The sequence below is a fragment of the Macrotis lagotis genome, chromosome 2 (assembly GCF_037893015.1).
Source record: "Macrotis lagotis isolate mMagLag1 chromosome 2, bilby.v1.9.chrom.fasta, whole genome shotgun sequence".
NCBI classification, from domain to species: domain Eukaryota; kingdom Metazoa; phylum Chordata; class Mammalia; order Peramelemorphia; family Peramelidae; genus Macrotis; species Macrotis lagotis.
In genome coordinates, this window is record NC_133659.1 from 286,695,425 (window position 1) to 286,710,627 (window position 15,203).

Here is a 15,203-nt window from a genome sequence, read left to right on the forward strand (position 1 = left end):
GTGTGGGCCACAGATATCCCTCAGTTTTGAGTGTGGATTAAGGAGATTAACTACATATCTCAAGGGCCCAGCCCACAGTGTTCCAGATAACCCAGATCCTGCTGCTCCCCCCCCCCCACTCTAAGCAAGGGAGTGTGTAACAAATCAAGGTCATAGACACTCCAGAGAAAGTGTCTTACATACCCTACTGACCAATCCACTTAGAGTTACTAAGCCCAGTGAGCAAAGTCTCTAGGGATTTCAAAACCAAAAGTATGTGAAGCAGACCCTCCCCCAACACAAGATCCTTAGGAAAATGAAGAAAAGCCAGCAGAAAGAGGGTTCATTGAAAGCTACCTCAAAGACAAATATCCTAATTCAGAGAAGGTTAGAACTTCTGAGGAGAATATGATTTGTGCCCAGCCTAGAAAGACTTGTAAGAGATCAGAAAGGAGTTTAAAAATAAATTGGAAAAATTGGGAGAAGAAACACAAGAGAAAATTAAGACCCTGCAACAAGAAAACAAATCCTTGGAAAATAAAATTAGACAAACACAAAAAGAAATTTATTCAAAACTACACTTGGGCAGATTGAAATCTCCTTCAAAAATAGAATTGACCAATTGTAAAAGGATTTACAAAAGGCAAATGAAGAAAATTCTTCTCTAAAAAAGAATGGAATCTGTGGAAATTACTGACTTCATGAGACAACAAGAATATGTCACAAAAATCAAAAAATAGAAGAAAATGTAAAATACCTCATTGGCAAAATGACTGACCTAGAGAATAGATCCTGGAGATACAACTTAAGAATCATTGGGTTTCCTGAAGACATCAAGGATTTTAAAAGGAATAATGCCCTGATATCAAGGAACCAGAGAGCAAATTAAATAAATATATGTGAAGAATACATCAATCCCCTCCTGAAAGGGATTCCAAAATGAAAACACCAAGGAACACTGTGGTCAAATCTCAGAACTATCAGATAAAAGAGAAAATCCTACAAGTAGCTGGCAAAAATAATTTAAATACCAAGGAACCCCAGTAAAGATTACACAGGATCTGGCTGCATCAATATTAAGGGATCACTGGGCCTGGAATATGATATTCCAAGGAATAAGGGAGTTTGTAATGCAAACAAGAATTCACTGCCTGGCAAAACTGAACCTTCTCTTCATGGGGAAAAGATAGACATTTAGCAAAATAGGAGACTTCAAATTTTTCCTGATGAAAAGACCAGAGGTAAGGTGAAAATCTGGACTTCAAACAGAAAACTCAAGAGATACATGAAAATGTAAAAAAATTAAAATAAACTGCTATCCAATAAGATGAAACTGGCTATATCCCCACCCGGGAAAAAGATCCCCATAACTTTTGGGAATTGCAATTCTTTTTCACTTCAGCTCAACCAAAATATCTTCTCCTCATACCTTTTACCTTTATTCCATATGTATATTTTGCCAGAAGTAATATATTAAGCCAAAGGTAATGGACACTCATGACTTGTCTGTTGCTCTGATAGAATGATTTAAAAACTATATCTCCTTAAAAAGAGGAAGACAATAAAGAGATGGGGGGATGAATGAATTACATTACATGAAGATGTGCAAAGGACCTATTGTAATAAAGGGAAGAATGGAGAACGTGAGAACCACTTGAATATTATTCTCATCAGAATTGGCTCAAAGAAGAATGAACATACACAGTCATTGCACAAAGGAAACAAATCCTTGGAAAATACAATTGGACAAATACAAAAAGAAAATTCTCTCAAAACTACACATGGGCAAATGGAAAACTCCTTTTATAATAGCATTAAAAGGTGAAAGGTAGAACGGGGAGGAAAAGAAGAACTGAGAGAAGGCAGAGTAGGAAAAATGGGAAAAGGGAAAGGGGAAATAAAGGAGAGGAGAGTTGGATATAAGAGGGCAATCACACTGAATGAGGTAGTATTCAGAGGCAAAATGCTGGGGAATATGAATGAGGTGAAAAAAGTGTAAAAATACAGAGGGAAGATAGCATGGAAGGCAAGAAAGAATTAGTAACTATAAATTTAAATATGAATGAGATGAATTCTCCTATAAAACATAAGTGAACAGCAGGTGGATTAAAAAACTGAATCCCAGCAGAGACATACATATGGAATAAAGGTAAAATGTATGAGAAGAAGATATTTTGCTTTAGCTGAAGTGAAAACAGCAGAGATAACAATCCTTATCTCAGACAAAGCGGCTGCAAAAATAGATCTCATTAAATGAGATAAGGAAGGAAAATATAACCTCCTAGCAGGTACCATAGACAATGAAGTAATTTCAATACTCTATATGTATGCACTAAGTTGTGTAGCATCCAGATTCCTAGAGGAGAAGCTAAATGGGTTATGCGAAGACAAGAGAGAAAAAATATACTTGTGGGAGACCTCTACCTCCCTCTCTGAGATTTAGTTAAATCTAACCATAAAATAAAAAAATTTGGGATGTAAGGAGGTAAGTAGAATGTTAGAAAACCTAGATATGATAGAACTCTGAAGAAAATTGAATGGGGTTAGAAAGCAATATACTTTCCTTTCTGCAGTACATGGTACATTCACAAAAATTTACCATGTACTAGGACAAAAAACCTCATAATCAAATGCAGAAAGGTAAAAATGGTGAATACTTCCTTCTCAGATCATACTGCAATAAAAATCAAGTGCAGGAGGGGTAGAGCCAAGATGGTGGCATGAAGGCAGCATTTCCTGGGAACTCCTTCCCCAGGGAACTCCAAAAGCTAACAAGTTAGAGGAGCAGAATCCACAGAAAGACTGAGTGATACATTTCCCAGTCCAAGATAACTTAGAAGTTCCTCAGGAAAGGTGCATTTCTCCAAGACTGGAAGTTGGAAAAAGCCTCAGTCACAGCACAGCCCCAGAATAGCCTGAAGGGGCATGGAGAGAATTCGACTAGAACAGAATGAGTATAGAGTGAAAAGCACCAGCCACAGAACCTGCAGTGAGAATCTGGAGAAAACAGCCTGCATCTCCAGTGCACAGCCCATAGATGGTAAGGGGGGAGGGGTCAGGGAAGACTGCAAAAAGAGGTCAAAGGGCATGGAATATGATATTCCAAGGAGCAAGGGAGTTTGGAATGCAAACAAGAATTCCCTGTCTGGCAAAACTGAGCTTTCTCTTAATGGGGAAAACATAGACATTTAACAAAAATAGATTTCCCTAGGGGTAGGACTCTGCTGTTTGCCCAGATCCATGTTGCAGTTTGGGCTTCCATACTAAGATAGACAAGCAGTATCCCTCTTTACAGCTCAAGGGCAGAGGGTAGTGCTGTGGTCATCTACATATCAAACCACAGTCAAGAGAGTATAAGACCATGTAGGAATAAAGGTCCCAGTGGGGTGTCCCCACCCCCGACAAAAACCCAAAGCTTTGGAAGTGTGTAAATTAGTCACAAACTGAGGAAATGAGTAAACAACAGAAAAACAAGAATCTGACCGTAGAGAATACTTTAGACCCATGGAAGATCAAAACACATACTCAAATGATGACAAAATCAAAGCTCCCATATCCAAAACCTCCAAGAGAAATAGAAAATGGGCTCAGACTATGGATGAGCTCCTAAATGACTTTGAAAAGCAATTAAAGGAGGTGGAGGAAAAATTGGGAGGAGAAATGAGAGCGATGCAGAAAAATCATGAAAACCAAATGAACAGCTTGGTGAAGAAATACAAAAAAATACTGAAGAAAATAATATGTTAAAAACCAGTTTATGCCTAATGGAAAAAGCAAAACAAAAGGCCAATGAGGAGAAGAATGCCTTAAAAAAAGCAGAATTGGCCAGCTGGAAAAGGAGATAAAAAAAATCTCTGAAGAAAATAACTCCTTCAAATGCAGAATGGAACTAAAGAAGAAATCAGTAAGAAATAAAACTCTTCCAAAAAAGACAAAAATTAGAAGAAAATGTGAAGTATCTCACTGGAAAAAAAATGACCTCAAAAACAGATCCAGAAGATATAATTCAAAACATATTGGGCTGTCTGAAAGCCATGATCAGGAGAAGAGCCTAGATTTCATTTTTCAAGAAATGATGCAGCAAAATTGCCCTGAAATCCTAGAAGCAGAGGGTAAAATAGAAATTGATGGAATTATCTCATCACCTCCTGAAAGGCATCCCAAAAGAAAAACTTCCAGGAATATTATAACCAAATTCCAAAACTCCCAAGTCAAAGAGAAAATACTAAAAGCTTCCAGAAACAAACAATTCAACTACTGTGGCTCCATAGTCAGGATTATACAGGATCTGGCAGCATCTCCATTAAGGGCTCGTAGGGATTGGAATATGATATTCTGGAAGGCAAAAGATCTTGGTTTACAACTGAGAATCATCTACCCAGCAAAATTGAACATCCTCTTTCAAGTGAAAAGATGGACTTTCAATGAAACAGGGGACTTTCAAACTTTCCTATTGAAACAACCAGAGCTGAACAGAAAGGTTGATCTCCAAGTACAGGACTCTGGTGAACCATATTGGGGGTGGATGAGAAGGATAACTTTGAGCAACTTAATGATATTGAACTGTTTGTATTCCTACATAGGAAGAAGATATTGATAACTCATAGGAACTTTCTCCTTTATAAGAGCTGTTAGAAGGAACATATATAGACAGGACACAGGAAGGAGTGGAATATAATGGTATAATAGCGTAAAAAGATGGAGTCAATGGGTGAAAAAAGAAAGTACTGGGCAGAAGGGAAAGGAGATGAAGAAGAAGTTAAGAAATTTCACATAAGAGTCAAGATTCACTTTTTCAATGGAGTAGCAAGGGGGAAGGTAAGGATGAATGAGTGAGCCTTCATTCTCATCAGAAATGGCTCAGAGAGGAAATAACATACATACTTAATAGGGTGAGGAAATCTATCTTAACCTAGAGGAAAATGAGAAGAAAGGGATAAAATAAAGGGGAAATGGGGGGAGGGAAGGGGGGAATAGATGATAGAAGAGAGGGAAGATTGAGGGAGAAGGTACTCAGATACAACACACTTTTGGACAGGGTCAGAATGAAAGGAGAAAGAAAATAGAATAAATGAGAGTGGGGAGAGAATAATAGTGAGAGACAGAAAAAAAATATACTTCAGTCTGTGTTCAGATTCCGATGGCTTTGTCTCTGGGGTGAGTTGCTTTCTTTATCAAAAGTTCACCACAGAAGTTGCTTCAATATTTTTCCCACAGTTGTTATTACTAGCTGTACCTTCACTCTATTCTATCTTTAAATGCTTACTTGTATAAAATATAGAAAGAGGAAATCAATGAACCAAGCAGGAAACTAAAAAATCAGAGAAAGAACAAATTAATCCCCCCCCAATTAAATACCAAATTAGAAACTCTAAAAATAAAGAGGAGAAATTAATAAAATCAAACTATTGAACTAATAAATAAAACCAAGAGTTAGTTTTATGAATAAAACCCAATAAAATTGATAAACCTTTCATCACTTTGTTTTAAAAAAATGAAGAAGAAAACCAAATTACTAGTATTATAAATGAAAAAGGTGAACTCACCACCAATGAGGAGGAAATTAAAGGAACAATTTGGAACTATTTTGCCCAACTGTATGCCAATTAATTTGATAATCCAAGTGAAGTAGATTAATATTTACAAAAATATAAGTTGCCCAGGTTAAATGAAGAGGAGATTAAATCCTGAAATAATTCTAGCTAAGAAAAAGAAATTCAACAAGCCAGCATTGAACTCTCTAAGAAAAAAATCCCCAGGGTCAAATGAATTCACAAGTGAATTCTATCAAACATTTGAGGAATGATAGGTACCAATTCCATAAAAACTCTTTGGAAAAATAGGTGAAGATAGAAGTCTGCCTAACTCCTTCTGTGACACTAATATGGTGCTAATAACTAAACCAGGAACAGTCAAAACAGAGAACAAAAATTATAGACTAATTTCTCCAGTGAATATAGTTGCAAAACTCTTAAATAAAATCTTAGCAAAATGATTACAACAAGTTATCACTAGGATAATACACTATGACCAAGCAGGATTTATCCCAGGAATGCAAGGTTGATTCAATATTAGGAAAACTATTAGTATAATTGACTATATCAATAACACACCTTACAGAAATCATATGATTATCTCAATAGATAATGGAAAAGCTTTTGGCAAAATACAGCACCCATTCCTACTAAAAACAGAGTGTATGAATAAATGAATGGTTCTTTAGAAAGATAAGTAGTGTGTATCTGAAATCATCAACTAGCCTTATATGCAATGCAGATAAGGGAGAGGCATTCCCAATAAGATCAAGGGTGAAACAAGGATGCCTGTTATCACCACTACTATTCAGTATTCTATTAGAAATGTTAACTTTAGTAATAAGAGAAGAAAAAGAAATTGAAGGAATCAGAATTGGGAAGGAAGAAACAAAACTCTCACTCTTTGCAGATAATATGATGGCATGCCCAGAGAATCCTAAAAGATCATCTAAGAAACTACTAGACATAATTAGCAACTTCAGTAAAGTCACAGGATATAGAATAAACCCACATAAATCCTCAGTATTTCTTTGTATTACTAGCAAGATACAGCAGTCAGAGCTAGAAAGAAAAAATCCTATTTAAAGTAACTTCAGATGATATAAAATACTTGGGAATGTACCTGCCAAGGAAATTCTATGAAAATAACTATAAATCACTTTTCACACAAATAAAATCAGATTTAATAACTAGGAAAATATCAACTGATCATGGATAAGCTGAGCTAATATAATAAAAATGACAATTCTACTAAAATTTATTACTACTAAATTATCTACTAAATTTATTTAGTGCCTTACCAATCAAAATTCCAAAAAAATTAATTTAATGAGCTAGAAAAAATTGTAACTAAATTTATATGGAAAAAAAGTGCAAAAGAAGGTGGCTTAGCCTTATCAGTTCTAAAATTAAATTATAAAGTATCAGTCATCAAAACTGTCAGTATTGGCTAAGTAATAGAGTGGTAGATCAGTGGTATAAACTAGGTACAAAAGAGACATCAGGAAATGATTATTGTAATCTGCTGTTTGAGAAACTCAAAGAGCCCAACTTCTGGGATAAGAACTCTCTCTTAGATTAAAACTTTTAGGAAAATTCAAATTTAGTATGGCAGAAACTTGGATTAGACCAACATCTCACACACTATACCAAGATAAGATCAAAACAAATTCAGGATTTAGACATAAAAGACAATATTATAACCAAACTAGGAGATCAAGGAATAGTTTACCTGTCAGATCGATGGAAAGAGAAGCAATTTATGACCAAGGAAGAGATGGAGAACATCAATAAAAAAAATTGGATAATTTTGGTTACATTAAATTAAAAATATTTTGTACAAATAAAAATACTGCAACCAAGATCAAAAGAAAGGTAGTAAATTGGGAAACAATTTATACAATTAGTAGTTCTGATAAAGGATTCATTTCTTAAATATATAGAGAACTAGGTCAAATTTATAAAAAAAAAAGTTATTCCCCAATTGACAAATGGTCAAAAGATATGCAAAGACAATTTGAAGATGAGAAAATCAAAGTTATCCATAGTCATATGAAAAATTGCTCTAAATCATTATTTATTAGAAAAAATGCAGATTAAAGCATCTCTGGGTTACTACTTCCCATCTCGTAAATTGGTCAATATAACCAGAAAGGACTGATCAGTGTTAGAAAAGGATGTGGGAAATCTGGGATAATAATACATTGTTGATAGTGCGATGAACAGATCCAACTTTTCTGGAGAGCAATTTGTGATTATGTCCAAAAGGCAATAAAAATGTGAATGCTCTTTGATCCAACAATACCTCTACTGGGTCTATGCCTTGAAGAGATCATGAAAAAAAGGTGAAAACATCACTTGTACAAAAATATTCATAGCAACTCTGTAGTGGCAAAGAACTGGAAATCAATGGGATGCCCATCAATTGAGGAATGGTTGAACAAATTGTGGCATATGTATGTGATGGAACACTATTGTTCTATAAGAAATCAGGAGGGATGGGATTTCAGAGAAGCCTGGAAAGAGTTGCATGAACTGATGGTCAATGAGATGAGCAGAGCCAAAAGAACATTTTATATCCTAATAACAACATGGGGGTGACGATCAGCCTTAATGGACTTGGTCATTCCATCAGTACATACAATAATCAGGGACAGTTTTAGGGTTCTGTGACAGAGATACCAACTGTATGCAGAGAAATAACTGTGGAGTTTAAAAAAAAAAGACCGAAGTCTATTACTTCATTTTTTTAAAGTTGTCTTATGTACTACATAATTTTCTATCTCTAATATTTAATCTCCCCCTCAAGGATATGATTTTTCTCTCAAAGCATTCAATTTTGATTAATGCTTAGCCTGGAAGAAATGTAAAGATTATCAGCCTGCCTTCTGGGGTGGGGGGGGGGGGAGGTGTAAGGCAGAGGGAAGGAAGGTGGGGGAATGTGTAAACTTCAAAACTTTACCAAAGGGGCAGCTGGGTGGTGCAGTGGATAGAGCACCAGCCCTGGAGTCAGGAGTACCTGAGTTCAAATTTGACCTCAGAAGCTTAATAATTTACCTAGCTGTGTGGCCTTGGGCAAGCCACTTAACTCCATTTGCCTTGCAAAAAAACAAAAGCAAAAACATCTTAACAAAAAATGATAGGTAGAAACTACTATTGTATATATTTGGAAAACAAATAAAATGTTTACATTAAAAGAAAGTTATTTGTGAGTCTATTTCCTGGGGTTACAAGGAATATGTATTTTATTCCAAAGACACTGAAGAGTCACTAAAGATTTTTTGAGTATGAAAGTTTATTTTTCTAGCCATATCATGTTGGAGAGAGAAGAGGCTTAAGGCATGTAAAAAAGAAATCAGGAGGTTTTTCAAAGAGTATATAAGCAAATAGAAACAAAAGCATAAATTAAAGTACTTAGTGTTTGTCCTTCTTTCTTCAAGAGGACCTTGAAGTCAGGAAGTTGCCTTGATTTGCAAGTGAATTGGATTTAAGAGAGGGAGGTAAGGCAGTGCAAAGTCACCTACTTCACTTTTTCCCCCAGAGCCATCTGGGTCCAGTGGCCAGATATAAATCAGGACTTTTGGAGGTGGCCTGGATACAGTGGGAGATCTTGGCCTTTTTAAGCTAGTCTTTCCCAGGTCTCACTTTGACTGAGGTTATACCTATTCAGTGATTAAGGCTAGATAAAAAATGAGGCAAAGAAGAAAGTAAAGGTGCAAAGGAAAGAAAGAAGTGATTTACAACAAAATTTGGCAAAATAGGGGCAACTAGATGTGAGGGATAAAGAAATATCCTGTCAAAGAACCATGAAGTTATAGAAGAATTTTTACTATAGACTACTGATAAGTGGTCATCTCTGTATGTCCTCTTCTTGAAGAGTTCCAGCAAGAGAAAACTACTACCTCCCAAGGCAAACCCATTCTATTCTGAGGTAGCTCTAATTATTAAGAAGAATTAAGAAGAATTTCCCAACATTAATCCTAAATTTGCAACTTTGATCCAGTGCCTCTGGGGTCTAGTAGAACATGTCTGATCTATCTTCTACAAACAATTGAAAATAGCTATCATGTTCTCCTAAATCTTTTCTTCCCTAAGCTAAATATGACCAATCCCTTCAACCTAGTCTTCATGTGAAGATGTTTTTATTGATGCTCAGTAACTTAGCAAATATCCTTATTAGAGTGTAGTACTGAGAATTTAATACAGTACTCAAAATGCTGCTTCATCAGAGTAAAGCAGAGAAGAATGAAAACTTCCCAGTTTCTAAAAGCTACACCTCAAATAATAAAACTCAAAAATCACATTAGATATTTTGGGTTGACACATCAAACTAATGACTCAGTGAACTTACAAACATGCTATTGTTATTTGTCCTTCATTCTCAAAGAACATGCAATTAGGGAGGTGATTTCATGACATGGATTAGATTTGAATGTGACAGTGTTGTACAAAGTCACCAGCCTCACTTTCTCCTCTGGAGCCATCTGGGTCCAGTGGCCAGATATGGATAGTGATGACTGGAGGTGGCTATGGATGTGAGTCAATTGGAGTTAAGTGACTCCCAGGGTCACACAGCTAGTATCTAAAATCTAAGGCCAGTTTTGAATTCAGGTCCTCTATTCACTGGACTACCTAGCAACCCAAGGCAAGACAAAGATTATTGAGAAGTAAAATGTCTGATGACAAGGAAGATTTTCAACAGAAATAGAGAAGGGAGACAATGGAGAGGAAGCAAGAATTTATTAAGCAGCAACTAGCCAGGCACTCTGCTAGATTCTTTACAAATAGGTTTTGGGGAAAAGAAAATGAGCTTAGTTTGGGACATACTGACTTTTAGATGTTATCAGGTCATTTAAGTAGATTTGCTTAAAAAAATGCATGAGAAATGGGAAGTGAACTTATAGGGAGAGATAAAGACTGGAAGACCAGAATGAAGATTCACCTCCCAGTTCTGATCCAGAATTTAGGACTTCAAAATCATATTCTGTTTCTGGAAACTGCTTCAGCCCTTTGGGTTTCTTGATCCTGGACCATCCAAGTTCTGTAATTTTCTTAATCTAACATGTTCCTCTATAAAGTCCCCTTCTCTTATTGGTAAGTTTCTCCTGAGTACTACACTTTATGGAAGGAGGGGTTGGGTATATCAGTTTTCACTCCTATCCTAGTTCTGATCCTGACCTCCAGATTTCAAAACCATGGCCTTGTACTGAGGACTTTCATCTTCTCTTTTCCACTCACCCCAATAACTCTCTCTTCTTCCAAATTTCCCTATTACTAATAAGGACATCAAAATCCTCTCAGTGACACAGATTTGCAACCTAGCATGATCCTTGTTCCTCCATTTCTGTTCAATTGTCAAATAGTGTTTCTGCATTCAGAAAAAAAATGTCCTTTTCTCTCCACTCTTTTAGCTAACACTCCAATTAAGGTCCCCATTACCTTCCTACTGGCTATTAAGACATTGCTGTTGAGACATTTCAGTCATGTCCAATTCTTTGTGACTTTATTTGAAGTATCTTGGAAATGAGATTGAACTGATTTGTCATTTCCTTCTCCAATTCATTTTACAGATGAGAAAACTGAGGCAAATAGGGTTAAATGACTTGTCCAGGGTCACACAACTAAAAGTTTCTGAGGGTGGATTTTAATTCAGATCTTTCTGACTGGCACTCTGTGCTACTGTGCACCTACTTGTCCTTGGAATACTGAGGAAGCCTTCTGATATTCTTCTTGCCTCCATCTTTTCCCTCTAAATCTATCTTCTACACAGTAGTAAACTATGTAGAACCAGGAGAATAATTTATACAGCTACAACACTATAAAAATACATATTTAAGAGACTTAAGAACTCTGAGAAATTTGATGACAAATCACAACTCCAGAAGACCTGAAATGAGCCATGTTTCCATCCTTTTGACAGAGTTGTTGGACTAGAGGTGCAAAATGAGACACATGTTTCCAGACTTGGCCAATGTACATATATATTTTACTTGGCAATGCTTATTCATTACAAGAAAGCTTTTTTACATTTTGGGGGAGTGTGAATGTACAAAAAAAGAAATGAAAGCATATCAATTAAAATTCATAGAAGACTGTAAAGACTGAAAAACATTATGAAAAAGACAAGAAGAACAGTTTTGGAACTGATGTGAAATATATATATATATATATATATACATTTATAGATAGATACACAAATATATATATATTTATATATGTACAAATATATGCATATATGTTTGTATTTTAATATATATACTTTCTAGGGCAATAAGGTTGTGTAGTGCACTAGACTTGGAGTCAGGAGGACTGGAGGACAGAAGGACAGGAAGACACTTTATATTTATAAGTTATGCAAATCACCTAACTCTGATTACCTCACATCCAGGACTATCTCCAATCATCCTGATCTATGTCTGGTCACTGGACCCTGATGCTCTGGAGGAAAAATAGAGACTGGTAACCCCACATAGCATTCCCCTCACTCAAATCCAAATCATGTCCTTGCCATGGGATCATCTCTTGATGTCATGGTCTTCTTCGATAACAAAGAACAAACTTCATCATGTATTTTCTTTATTAACTACAAAAAATAGAGATGTGCAATTTCACGTATTATTCTCTCATATAGTTTTATGTATGGAAATATCTCTTTGGTTAGTGGCAACTAGAATTTACAGTGGTTAGGCTACTGGATCTAAAGTCAGGAAGTCCTGAATTCAAAATGATACTGGCTATGTAATACTGGGTAAGTCCTTTAACCTGTATGCTTCAGTTTCCTAACTATAAAATGTTGAGTTAAGTTTATTTTTTAAACAAATGGATTGCAAACCTTACATCTCTCTATATAAATGTTAGCTATTTTTGATGTCCATCAAGTTCAGCATTCAGAAAATTAAAATTAAAATCCTGGGGCAGTGAAAGGTGGAGGAGAAGAAATTTTTAACATGTTTCTAGTTAATAGCATTTTTCCTTTTAGATTGATTTTGGTTTTGGTATAAGGAAAATGAATGGGTATCACACAGATTTAAGATTAGTCTTCTCAGTGTTGTGGCATTGTGAAATCTCTCTTTTGTGCCTGCAGGATGTAGCTTAGGGGATACCACTGCTAATAAAATTTGACTCCAGTCAACTTGTCTTGAAGAGCAGATGTAAAACCCCATTGACTATTGTGCACTTAAGCATTCATTCATAAGCATGCCCACGACTGGGCCCATGTGGGACAGAATGTTTTGCTAGGGCCAAAAGCGAATCTTCATGCTGTTGAATTTATGCATTTCCCGCTGCTACTCAACATGCTTGTCTGAATGTTTAGGCGGGGGAGACTGCACTCTATGGAAAATGCTCGTCTTCTGTTCGAGTCAAAAGGTCTGACTTGTACTCCATTTTCCATTCAGGGGTAATTTACAGACTATTTGGTAATCTTCAGAAAATTCACTAGGAAAGATTCCTGGGTTAATTTTCACTTAAAATAAAATGGCTCAGGAAAATAAGGTTATAAAGGGAAACAGAAGAGCAAGAAAGGAAGGGAGGAAGTAAGAGAAGGAAAGGCTGGAGGGGGAGAGGAAAGAAAGTGACAAAGACAGAGGAAGAAGAATGTGAAGGAGTGGAGGGAGACACAAAGACTAAGAGACAATGAGAGAAAGGAAGGTGAAGGAGTGAGAGAGAAAGAAGGAGAGACTAAGACAAAGACAGAGAGGAACAGGAAAGTGAAGGAGTGGGAGGAGAAAGAAGAAAGGAAACAAAGAGAAAAAGAGAGAAAAAGAGGAAGATGAAGGAGTGGGAGGAGAGAGTAGGAGGGAAGAAAAGAGGGATAGAGATAACCAGAGATAACCAAACCAGGAACAGAGAGAGAGAGACAGAGAGAGAGAGAGAGAGAGAGAGAGACAGAGAGACAGAGAGACAGAGAGAGAGAGACAGAGAGAGAGACAGAGACAGAGAGACAGAGAGACAGAGAGACAGAGACAGAGAGACAGAGAGACAGAGAGACAGAGAGACAGAGAGACAGAGAGAGAGAGAGAGAGAGAGGAGACAGAAACAGAGAAGAAAAGGATGAAGGAGAGGGAAAGAAAAGAAAAAAAAGCAAAGAGAGAAAGAAAAAAGAGATCCGATCCATTAATAATTATATAGAAAATGCAAAAGAGGAAAGGCAAGGATCAAAAAGATAATATTTAGCTTTCTAACTATGGCAACAGTCCACCCAAGAGGTCATGAGGTATAGAACTAAGGTGGTGACTACACTGAGTGGAGAAGGAAAATGAATGTGAAAGATGCTTTAGAAATATAAACTGCAAGATTGGGCAATCTAATGAACATGTTTGACTTAAAAAGTGAGGAATCAAGTTTGGAAAAGAGGAGGTGCTTTCAACTGAAATTTGTTGTTTTTCAGTCATGCCTTAACCCTAATCTTCCTCCCTCCCAATTTGGAGTTTGCTTGGCAAGGATATTGGAACTATTTGCCATTTCACCATTTACTTCTTCAGCTTATTTTACCATTAAAGAAACTGTGGCAAACATAGTTGCCTGGAGTCACACAATTCAATTTAGTGTCTGAGATTGACTTTAAAATTATGAAGATGATTCTTCCTTACTCTAAGTCCACTACTTTTCCCATACATCATCAAGTTGCCCTTGAACAGAAATAGAGAAGTTTGAAAGAGAAGGTAAATGGAGTGGGGGGAGGGTAATGAAAAATGTGGTCTGCTTTTGGATATGTAAAAATTTTAAATATCCAGGATATTAAGGTAGTTGAAGTTATAAAATCATAGATATAAAGGTCGAAAGAACCTTAGACACTATTTTATCCAAACTCCTGATTTAACAGATGAGAATCTGAAGCATAGGAGAAGTTAAGTGACTTCCCCAAAGTCTTATAACTCTGATTCAGGAGTGGAACTTGGGAGACAAGTAGGGCTAGATATTATGTTTCTGGGGGATCATCTGCAGAGGAATATTAAACCCATGGGAGCTGATGAGGCTTCAAGAGAGAAGTGGTCTAAGGAGAGGAGAGAAGAGGAAAGAAGAAAGTGGGATAAGATAAATGTAACCTCCCCTTCACCCTCAGGTAATGAAATTTTTCCTGACAGGTCAGGATACCACTCCGTGAACCATCTTAAATTAATTACCTTCTTGACATTTTAAAGGAAGGTTTCAGATTGTATATTTAACCCAGACAAAGCATTCTTTTTAATCTTGTCAGTATGCAAACGACTTTGTACTGCAGTCTGTGAATTATTTATCAGCCATACGACCCCAAAGGGTGAGAGGAAAAGCAGGCGTATTTGATCTCATATTCAGCAGCACCAAATTCTCCCTTGCCTTAGATCTGTACCTGTTGCAACCAATATACTTCTTTTAGACCTTTGATGTCTCTTAGCCTTGCTGGAACATTCTAGGTTTCCAGATATGGACAGGGAAGATCCTTGGTATCATTAAAAATGTATTTATTAAGATTATTAAAATAGATTACTTTGCATTTTATAGGACCGCCACTGACACAGTCTGTGCCAGAAAGAGCTTGTGCTTGTTCTTTCACATGTATCCACATTAGTGATGCCAGCCACGAAGCTTTTTAACTTACTCTTGTGCCGGTGTGAAAATGGAACCTGCAGAGGCAGATCATCAGGGAAATGAACTCTTCCAAGCAGCAATGAACTAGTGCACATAATATTTCAAATAACATTAGCAGAT

The 15,203-nt window shown here is 36.5% G+C and overlaps 1 pseudogene; it reads left to right on the plus strand.

Moving 5' to 3' along the window:
- Positions 1 to 2,904: 2,904 nt before the first annotated feature.
- The window catches only part of LOC141512240 (ER membrane protein complex subunit 8 pseudogene), a 45,132-nt pseudogene continuing 32,833 nt past the window's right edge, over positions 2,905 to 15,203 (plus strand).